The sequence below is a fragment of the Palaemon carinicauda genome, chromosome 25 (genome assembly GCF_036898095.1).
Source record: "Palaemon carinicauda isolate YSFRI2023 chromosome 25, ASM3689809v2, whole genome shotgun sequence".
NCBI lineage: Eukaryota > Metazoa > Arthropoda > Malacostraca > Decapoda > Palaemonidae > Palaemon > Palaemon carinicauda.
This window is the reverse complement of record NC_090749.1, coordinates 3,474,119-3,481,745: the sequence shown is the minus strand read 5'-3', so window position 1 is coordinate 3,481,745 and position 7,627 is coordinate 3,474,119.

Below are 7,627 nucleotides of genomic sequence, written 5' to 3'. Positions count from 1 at the left end.
CGATCTGGGGCAACATGCGAGACTGCGCTTCGTGAGAAACTCCCTTCCCTGAGCAGGTGTACACAAAACTTTCTGTAGAGCCTGCTCGCTCGCCAAGACAAAACCTCAGGGTTATTGACGCATATACAGATTACTGCCGATCGCTTGCAGCTGCTGCATACCATCATTTTTGAGTTCCGTGAAACGTAATCCTTCAAGGTTACTTGCTCTTGCTTGTATTCCCTACAGAATGGATTGCTCTTCGGAGTACTCACACAACGGGCTGGTGAGAAATACATTTGTAAGCTTATTTTCTGAAAGCCTCTATCCCCAAGTGAATAGTGTCACCTTTTGCTTACCTTTACAAACAAGAGCAAGCAAGTAATAAATTATGGGAATGCTTTTCCCACCCACATGCCAGGCAGACAAACATTTAATACCGACATAAGTTTGATTGCTCCACTAGCTGCATGTACTTTTCTTGGATGTACACACGCTCATGAACAGGTTGACAAGGCTACAGCAAGTTGACAATCAATTTCTTTGGATAATAATTTTTTGATTAGTCACACATACATTATTCCCGCAAGTGGGGTCAGGCTCGTTTTCCAGCACTCCCCCAAAGGCAAAGAAGTTATATTTGCACAACCGCATGCAGGTAAGCGATCTTTTCTGCTGACAAGGACTAGGTATCATTCGTACAATTAGAACTTCGTTTAAATAAATCATTAGTTTTGATGGTTATCTTCCTTACAGGAAATCAGGTTATGCATTAACCCTCTACCTTCCTGTAGCCAGATATAAACAGTTTACCCTCGAGTAGACTCTTCCTTCGTTCCAGTCAGTTCCTAATTAACCTTGGGATCGGCCATCTTTGTATTTAAAATATTTAGACTCCGAAACTTTGCGTAAACAAATCTGTCCCTTGGGAGGACACATTCAAAACTTATGCTAGTCTTGCCAATCATAGGTAACGAAATACGAACATATTCGTCATTTCTAAGGGATCTAGGTCATAGGAAGAAGTAGGTATTGATTGTGAGCGTTGATCAATGTTCTCCAATCAAGTTCTGGATGCAACGAATCAATCGAGAGGTGCTCATATGTTCATCCTACATTGTCGGTCTGTTTTACTGGTTTGTAGATGGACTTATACATGAATTAACTGTCCAACAATGGATTGAAGATATGTCTCAATGTTGCCTTTCGAAAGTAGTAGTGGGCGATCGGTCTCTTCCTCAAGGGAGTACTGGTTACTCTGGTATTATCGATTTATAAGCATAATTACACGGCCATTTCCCAATGGATTGAAGGCAGTTGGGGGACAGGATTTAGTCCCCCCTACAGAGTAGTTGCTGGCAAATGGTTGTTTGCAACTGATTACAGTACTTGCAACTAGATGCACATCTCAACATCAATCATCTTGCAATTTCTAGGCCCCTCAGAAGGAACCAATGAGAATTGGCCCTTCGCTTGAGAGTCAAGGTTCTGTTCCTCTCAGTGGAACTTGCCAACCCTTCAGGGGGGAACAACAGTCACAATCCCTAAGAAGTGTTGGCTATCCTACTGGGTAGTTGGCTAACCAGGTAGATCAGAGTCTATCTCATTTTCCAAGTCAGAGGGGAAAAATTTTCCTCGCGGATAAGTTGCCGGTACAACCTTTCTCCTTCAGCATTAATAGCCTTTTACGAGCAAATGCCTCCTCCTATAGGAGCGCATAATGCTACCAACCTGGCCGCTGGAGTAGGCAGGTCATACGAGAGTGCTCTGGTCCATTTCACTTATGCATGAGCACAAACCCGATTCTTGCGAGGGAGGTTGTGTAGAGTTGTGCATCCATTCACCGAGCACTAGCTAGGTGGTAGTTGAACTACTGCCTCTAACAAAGGTCTGTGTGCGACATAGGTTGCCCACTACTTTAATGATAGAAATGGATACTTCATGGGGCCGAACCTTGGTCGAGATCTGTACTCAAACTGGGATACATTGCTCCATTCATGGTCTCTCACCCTCCTCTGACCCTACATCCAGGGAGCGTGCCAACTGATATATTGCTGATGAATCTTGGGCAGCATGGGTCACCCTATCACCTAGTGAGGTGAATGGGTAAGCTCGACAGCCTGATGCAGATGCATGACCCACCTCTGCTACCTTTGGTGCTCTCTTGGGTGAGTCTTCCCATCGAGTCTCGCGCAGTTAGGAAGCATCATCTAGAACAGAGACTTTTTCCAGAGCAAATGTGACTTCTACTTTGCTGGTGCACTCAGGGCACAGGTAGAAGGATGCACACAGGTAGATTACATCTTACCTGTGCGAGCTGAGAAGGGTGTGCACTCTAGCACACCTCGTCTTGCCAGCACTCTATTCGCAGTCGGTCTACTTTGTGAGAGGAACAATATGAATGTAGCTTTTCCTTCACATACCAATCACTCAGATAGACATGTGGACGTCTCCCATTTCCTTATAGAAGTCGAGCACAAGGAAGGGCATGAGGCGACATCATCTTGTGCCCTCCCTTTCCTTGGCATTCCACCTAAGCCAAAGAAACAGGACCGTTGGGTTCAATCAGGAACAGTCTTGTTCTCGAAAGGCGCCCCTAATTCCTGGACCTTGTCCAAGCGGTAAAACAGGCTGCCCTAGGATCGACCGATCATCATCCGACAATTCCACCTTTTGGCCTTAGCACCTCGACCCAGCAAACACCTGGGTGGTGGGAGTCAGACACCAACGTGCTCACAGGAGTAGACCTTCTCTCTCCTCCCCTTATTTTGTTTACAGTGAACCCTCGCTACTTCGCGGTTCGACAATCGCGGATTCACCACTTCGCGGGGTTTTCCCATAACCCATATATATATAGACATATCGCGGATTTTCCGGAAAATTCGAAAATACCGCGAAATCTGAAGACAACCAAATACGATATTTTGTTACCTGTAATTCCATTAATACTGTAATTAGTAATATCTGTTTTTCAATATTTAACTTAGCCGGTGATTATATAGCTGCAAATCTGTTGCCCGACAGACAACTCTACGGTAAAAACTCGCCAGCGATCGCTACACAGGTTGCGGGTGTGCCCAACAGCGCCATCTGTCGTCCAGATACCCAGTACTCAATGTAAACAAAGACTCAATTTTCTCTCTGTCGAGCTATCGACAAGACGTACTTACTCGCTGTTGCTAAACTGGAGTTTTTTCACAACTAATTGGTGAAGTACTTTATTCTAGTTTTGAGCTTTTGCTATGCAGGTGTTGTTATCTTCATCTTAAATCTGAACTCGTTTTGGATAGATTTAATTATGGTGACAAAGAGAGTATGGACTTTCTTTCACTTTTAAATGGCCGACCCTTCCCTTAGACGGAAGTGTGTTTAGGCTTTTAGTAATTATCTTATCACGTTATAGATTTTCCTCTATATATTTTTATATCTCTCCGCCTTTATTAGGCCTCTTCGATTAACTTTCCATTTATTATAAACATATAAAATAATTTTAATGTTTTGTTTATATAGACCTTTCCTGAGAGTAGGCGGTCCTAACTTGGAAACCAAAGTTAATCAACGTTGAGCCCTTTATATCGTAATTAGCTTTTAAAGAGCTAAGGATTTAAAACTTTTTAAATGTAATATTTTATGAAAGAATTTCTTTGATAGTCTTCGTACTGTTTTCAAAGATGAACTAACGTTTAGTTTATTTATGCTACGCAGTTGTTGACGTTCAGGACGTTCAACATGCGCTCTATCGTTACGATAGAGAGAGAGTGTATCACGGTTTCACTTTGCAGTAAGAGTAAATCGATTCTGACGTTTTGTTCATTCTTTCTTAGCTTAAATGTTTTAAATTCTATTTTAAAGGAACTTTTTATTTGAAAAACCTTTCAGTTTTTTCCTTTAGTCAAATAACATGTTTTTTTGACGAAATATAATTGGGCTCTTCTCTTAGGTGCGAAATCAAGAGAGAAAGAGAGAGAGAGATAGAGACGGAGGGAGAGAGAGGAGAGAAAACGTTCCGTTCAAGCGGGTAACGTTGTTCTCGAGTTACTCTCGTCCCTAGTCGCTGTACGGGGAGGAAGGATAAAACGTTTTTAGTTTTTTATTCTCGTCCCCAGGCTATGTGCGGTGAGAGATTGAAAACGTAGTTATATGAACTAGTGTTTAGTCTCTTTCCCAGCCACTGATTTTTTTATCTTAAAATATGTTTTCTGTTTTTTGCTGGTATTAATTAGCTTGCATTATACGACTGATTTCGCAATTACTACCTTTTAATGAAGGGTAGAATTGCGTGTTTCAGGTAGAAATCAGTAAAAGTTTCGATTTCAGTGAAATAAGTGCAAAACAGAAAATCGAAGTGATAAAGTGATATGCGCAAAGTGTTACAGTGTTGCGTCCGAGGGTTCGTCTGTTCGTGCCTGTCGTTCACCTAGTCCGGGACCTCTTGCATGCTCCCAAGCCCAGGGGAGAAGGAATGTCAAACGACTTATGGGTTCGAGAGGCCTTGATCAACGAACAGACGTTTTCCCTCTATGGTATCGGCTGTATCTTACCAAGATCTCCCCTACCATAAGACGAGAGAGACGTTGTTTCTCCTCGTCATCCGAAGGCTTTTCGCATAAGAAACCTGTCACAAGGTTTCGAAGCCCTTAAGCGAAAGTCAGTCCTTTCAGGACAGGTCCAGCGTCCTGGTTACAACCATTAGGACAGCTCTGACCCTATGCAGTCATCGGATAACTGCTCGCCGCCTAACAAAAGCGTAACACAGACTCCGAGAGTCTCTTTTGGTTGGCAAAGTGTTGCGGTCACAGACGTTACCCTCGTCTCTTACCACAACCATTTCCGTTGATCCTTAATGGGTTGTATGGCAAGACATGCAGTATATGCTTGCCTCCCTTATGGAAGACTATTCTGCCGATTAGTCCGTTGAGTCTAGCCGTTTATCTCATCGATATCCTGGCTTTCAGCCAACCTAACGTTCCTTTGTGCTTACTGTTGACGTTGGCGTAGCTTAGTCACGTCAGTCAGGTTGTTTAGAACCACACTCGATGCGGTCTCGTGTGGTTTTTCAGCCGCATTTGGACGTTAGGCCACTTGCTGATGCTCCTGTTGACGTTCAAGACGTTCACTAACAATCGGAGTTGACTTGTTTTGACGCTGTGCGTCAACCTCCGCATTCTAGAGTTGTTTTGACTGCTCAGTCTAGGCAGTCAAAGCAGTCTCGAGTGGACGCTGTGCGTCCTCACGCACCTGTTGTGGTTGACAGTTCAGTTGTTGACAGTTCACAGACTGTCAAGCAGTTACATGACGTTGCGTTCTGGTCCGCTACTAATGCACCAGTGAGTGTGGACTCTGCTTGTAAAGCATTGCCACCACGGTAGGTCTCTCCCTTGCTTGAGACTCAGCTTTTATCGGACAAGGTTCCTGTAGATGAGGAAGTTGCTGTTCCCCCTCCTACTGATATTCCCTTGAGGACTCTGTCAGATGGAGAGGAGCCTAAAGCTGCTTAGCCTCCTATGGACTTTAATTAAATCATGATGATTTTTTTAAGGATCTTTGTCCGGATCTTTTTGTAACTGTTGCTCCTCGTTCGCCTAAACGTCAGAGCTTACACTAGGCCTAGCTACTTCGAAGCCGTTGTTTTTAAGCTAGAGCTCTCTCGCTCTCCTAGAGAGCTTTACGTTGGCTAGGCGACTGGTTTTTCACCAGGAGGAGTTTGGGGGATACAGCCTTTGCTTTCCCTTCTTTTAAACTGGTTTATAGAGCGAGAGTCTGATATGACACGAGAGAAGTTCTCGGCTTGGGAGTTCATGCCTCTGCCCAGATAGACTTCTCAATTCTCGTAGACTCTCCCTGGCGCCTGGCCAGGAGACGCTCCAAGTTGTTTACAGGTCAACTTCACAGCTGTTTTCGAGCCTTTGAAGTTTTGCTGTACAATTATGTCATGCATAACAAGGCTTTTAGGGATGGTAAGCGGTACCGCCTCGGTCGCTAACCCCGTCTGTTGCCACACCTGCTCCCGTAGACCCTAAATGGGCTTTGCTGCAAGACATGCAGTCCAAGCTTGCGTCCTTGATAGAGGACTTTAATGTGGAGAAGGTTGCTACCGAACCTTCTGGCCAACAACCTTCCAACCGGTCGGTTGTGCGCCCTGTTGACGCTGAGGTAACCTACTCGCGTCTGCCAGTTGAGGTGGTTCCTCCACCGATGCGACCCAGTGTGGGTTGCCAGTCGCATGTTGACGTTAAGCGACGCTCGGAGGTGGTTGTTGACGTTCTGGACGTTCAACAACCAGCAGAGGTGACTTGTTTTGACGCAGTGCGTCAACCTCAGCAACCCGGTAGGGTGTTGACTGCACAACCCAGACGGTCTAGACAGTCTCGGGTTGACGCTGTGCTTCTTCGCGCACCCATGGTTGTTGACAGTTCACAGACTGTGCAGCAGTTCCATGATGTTGCGTCCGGCTCCGTCACGCATCCACCAGTGCGACCGGACTCAGCGAGCCAGACGTTGCCCACTCCGTTGCCGTTTCCTCATCAGTTTTCGGATGAGGAACCCTCTGATGAGGACGTTGCTGAACAACAACACGATCAGCCCCCAGAATAGATCAAGCCCTGCTATCCATCCAGAAGATGCTGAAGAAGGAACGCTGCTCAGTCAGGCTGTGGATGAGTCTGGTAGGGACGCTGTCATCCGTGGAACAATTTGTGTCACTAGGAAGACTACACCTCCGTCCTCTTCAATACCATCTAGCTTTTCACTGGAAAAAGGACAAGACGCTAGAAGCGGTCTCGATCCCGGTTTCCGAAAAGATAAAGTCTTGTCTGACTTGGTGGAAGGACAATATCAACCTAAGAGAGGGTCTTCCCCTGGCTGTTCAGACTCCCAACCACGTTCTCTTCTCGGACGCATCGGACGTGGGCTGCGGCGCGACACTAGACGGTCGGGAATGCTCAGGACTGTTGAACTCGAGTCAGAGGAGCATGCATATCAACTGCAAGGAGCTGTTGGCAGTACATCTGGCCTTGAAAAGCTTCAAGTCTCTCCTTCGAGGCAAAGTGGTGGAAGTTAACTCAGACATCACCACGGCCTTGGCGTACATCTCCAAACAAGGAGGTACCCACTCACTGACGTTGTACGAGATCGCAAGGGACCTGCTCATCTGGTCAAAAGGTCAAGACATCTCCCTAGTAACGAGATTCATCCAAGACGACTTGAACGTCATAGCAGATTGTCTCAGTTGGAAAGGGCAAGTAATTCCAACCGAATGGACCCTCCACAAGGATGTGTGCAAGAGACTTTGGGCCACTTGGGGTAAAACCATCCATAGATCTCTCTGCAACCTCGCTGACCAAGAGGCTTCCAATCTATTGCTCTCCAGTCCCGGACCCAGCAGCAATACATATAGATGCTTTCCTCCTAGATTGGTCACATCTGGATCTCTACGCATTCCCACCGTTCAAGATTGTCAACAAGGTACTGCAGAAGTTCGCCTCTCACGAAGGGACAAGGTTGACGTTAGTTGCTTCCCTCTGGCCCGCGAGAGAATGGTTCACCGAGATACTTCGATGGTTAATAGACGTTCCCAGTAGTCTTCCTCTAAGGGTAGACCTTCTACGTCAGCCACACGTAAAGAAGGTACTCCAAAGCCTCCACGCTC